Genomic DNA, 3,927 nt, shown 5'->3' with positions numbered 1-3,927 from the left:
TCCTAGTAGCCGAACATAACCATTTCCAGTCAACAATCGGTTCATCTGGAGCAGAGGATCCAGTCCATTTCATTAAACACAGCCAACACCATTATGTAGCTATCACCAGTTTTGCCTCATTGACAATTTGGGTCCATGGCTTCTTGGGTTCAAATGGCTCTGAGCACTATGGGACTCAACTGCTGAGGTCATTAGTCCCCTAGAACTTAGAACTAGTTAAACCTAACTAACCTAAGGACATCACAAACATCCATGCCCGAGGCAGGATTCGAACCTGCGACCGTAGCAGTCTTGCGGTTCCAGACTGCAGCGCCTTTAACCGCACGGTCACTTCAGCCGGCACGGCTTCTTGAGGTCTGTGCTACACTCGAACCCTACTATTAACTCTTAACAGCTGAAATCAGGTCTCATCTGACCAGGCTACGGTTTCACAGTTATATAGGGTCCAACCGATATCGTCACGAGCCCAGGACAGGTGCTGCAGGCGATGTCGTACTGTTAAGTAAATGCACTGGTATCGTTCTTCTGCTGCCACAGCCCATTAACGCCAGATTTCGTCGCACTGTGCTACTGGATGCGTTCATTGCACATCCCACATTGATTTCTAGGGTTATTTCACGCAAAGTTGCTTGTCTGTTAGCACTGACAACTCTACACAAATGCCGCTGCTCTCGGTCGTTAAGTGAAGGCTTCATTGTCTGTGGTGAGAGGTCATGTCTGAAATGTGGTATTCTAGGCACACTCTTGGCACTGTTGATCTCGGAATGTTGAATTCCCTAACGATTTCAGAAATGGAATGTCCCATGCATCTAACTCTAATTACCATTCCGCATTCGAAGTCTACTAATTCCCGTCGTGCGGCCATAATCACGTCGGCAACCTTTTCACACGAATCACCTGAATACGAACGACAGCTCAGCCAATGCACTGCCCTTTTGCACCTTGTGTACACGCCCTTTTATATCTTGTCTACGCGATACTAGCGCTATCTGTTTATGTGCATATCGCTATCCCACTCACCTTAATATATTTTGCAGTTCAGTTTGAATCATTCCATGTTATAAAGCGATAAACTATTGTAAGCTGAAACGTGCATCGCATCTATTCCTGGTGTGAGGGTGTTTAGGAGAGAGTTGCAGTTGGACATGTACAGTGGTAACGTACACCTCATCAGCATTCTAGTTGCTCTCTCTGCGTCTTCTAAAGTTGAAGTCCCTCTCGCAGAAAGTCATGCACAGCCGTGGTTCATTTACGGTTATGTCCCGAAACTGTTATGTGAAGTACGCAGAATCTATGCAGATCTACTTTCTGGTGATGAACAAATATTTTTTTTAAATGTTGCCAAAAATTTATTCCGCCATTATCGTTCTTTTCACAAGACTTGACACAATACAGTCTCTTTACCTCCTGCTACACATATCCAAATGTTCACACAGCGCTATACCTTCATATGAATGATAGCTTCATTCGATCTTCTAATCGAAACGTACGTCGCAAACGTAAGCTCGTGAATCGTAATGAAGATTACAGTTTAGTCACATTTTATAATTGATACAGATCTTGAGCAGCAAACTTGTTTTTCAGCAGGCCACGGATAGTGACACATAACTCACGACCATTCTCGGCTACGGACGCCACCAGTCTTCTATAGTAATGGAAATAATGCTTAATAAGACTTTACCTTATTCTGAGCACTGAACATACTACATTTCATACAACGAGTTACCAATGCCAGTGCCTTACTACTTACGACCACTTTCGTCGAAGGACATCCCTCAACTCCCCTGTCAAGCCAAAGTGGAGTCTCAGTCTTTTGCCTTTGACCAGTGAGCGACCAGGAAAAGCAGCTCTACCGTATAAGGCCATTCGACGATCGACTGATGAGATGCGGAGACGTTGTCTCTAGGTAAATAAGCATACCTTAGCTCACCGCAAGGACACAACAAGTTACGCAGAAACGCCATTGTCTGTTTTCAATGACTCTTCTTCACTGAAAACCGATTTCAATATGGAATGCTTTATCATATTTTCCAGTTAAAACTAAATCAACCTAAGTTGACCCTACTTAAATGCTAACATAAAAAAATCTGAAAAAAAAATATTTTGGCTTCTGTGAACATTTTTTCCACAGTTAAGTAAAACGCATGTGTATAGATAAAACTCTATCTCTGTGAGTGTCTCTTGATCTCTGCTCACCTATTCTGCTACAGTTACTCAATGAATTCACTTGCTTGAAACTGAATCAGCTGTAGTCATAAAACGAAAGGATTATTTGCTATATTTTTAATGATTATATATAATGCAAAATCAAAATTTATCATCGCTTTGTCGTCCATCTTTCACCTGAGTTACTGACTCTGATTTACCTCGGTACTATGCCCCTCTTAAGAAGAAATATTTATTTGTCACATAAATAAAAACAGGTTACACTACTTCTGTGTTTCAGCACCTTGCCGTCTTTTAAGAAGGAAGTCAAACTCATAACAATATGTAAACACTGTTTCGAAGGGAGTCGTATAGCTGGTGTGCGTGAGTAGCTCTAGCTGAGGGTAACTTGATGTTGGCATCGCACCATCTTTTCCTTCGTTACTGCTGCCATGCTCCAGTAATCTCAGCTCCCTGTCTTCATCTCTCGTCCTATTGGGTGGCTTATTTTGTATGGCTACATGTAACAGAAGACATTAATTAGTTACAAGTTGTGATAACATACTACTGGAAAATCAAAAAAGAACACGATGAATTCGTAGACCTAGCAGAGAGAAATTTTATTGATGCACTCTTGTAAATGTGCACAACAAACAATCACACCGTTTACGCCACCTGCTGTATTTGGGTAGGGGATGGAGGTTGTGATGGTACAGTGAGATAATGTGTAGCCCATCTGTTCTACTTTTGGATGGAACATTACGCTTAAGTTATACTACAAGGAAATAGGTCGCCAGGAAGAATACACTGACATGAATAAGAACGAGAGGGAAGCACTGTGGCTACACTTCAATTTCATTTTCATCAGAACTATTCTCTACTAAATAAGAAAGGGAGAACTACTAGTAGGCAGCCTGGGTGACTGACTAGAGGGATAAGAATATCCTGTAGAACAAAGTAGCAATTATATCAAAACGTTAGAAACAGTCAAAATCTAAATGCAGCAGCACATTACAAACAGTATTGTAAGGTGCTTAAAAAAGTTATTAGGAAGGCAAAAAGTATGTGGTATGCAGATAAAATAGCTAAGTCTCAGGATAAAATTAAAACCATATGGTCAGTCGTAAAGGAAGTGACTGGTCTGCAGAGACAGGTCGCGGATATAGAATCAGTGCATAGTGGGAATGTCCGTGTTACTGATAACTCGCATATATGTACAGTATTTAATAATCACTTTCTGAATATAGCAGGTGAACTAAATAGAAACCTAGTCCCAGGGAATCATATAGCGCTCGTAGAAAAAAGTGTTCCGAGACTGTTACCTGAAATGCTCCTCCATGATACTGACAAGAGGGAGATTGAGTTAATAATTAAATCACTAAAGACCAAGAACTATCATGGATATGACGGGGTATCTATCAGAATACTGAAGTATTGTTCTATGTATGTTAGCCCAGTACTTAGCCATATCTGTAACTTTTCCTTTAGGAGTGGTCAGTTTCCTGACCGATTAAAGTACTCGGTAGTGAAGCCACTTTATAAAAAGGGAGACAAGGATAATGTTGACATTTATAGACCTATTTCTATGCCATCGGTGTTTGCTAAAGTTATCGAGAAGGTTGAATATACAAGGCTACTGGAGCATTTAAATTCACATAATTTTCTGTCAAATGTAAAGTTTGGTTTTGGAATTGGTTTAACAACTGAAAATTTTCTCTTTTCTTTGTGAGGTTTTGGACGGATTAAATAAAAGGTTGAGAACGCTAGGTGTTTTCTTTGATT

Source organism: Schistocerca piceifrons, chromosome 4, assembly GCF_021461385.2.
Source record: "Schistocerca piceifrons isolate TAMUIC-IGC-003096 chromosome 4, iqSchPice1.1, whole genome shotgun sequence".
NCBI classification, from domain to species: Eukaryota; Metazoa; Arthropoda; class Insecta; order Orthoptera; family Acrididae; genus Schistocerca; species Schistocerca piceifrons.
The sequence above is the reverse complement of the archived record's forward strand: the minus strand, read 5'-3'. Positions refer to the sequence as shown.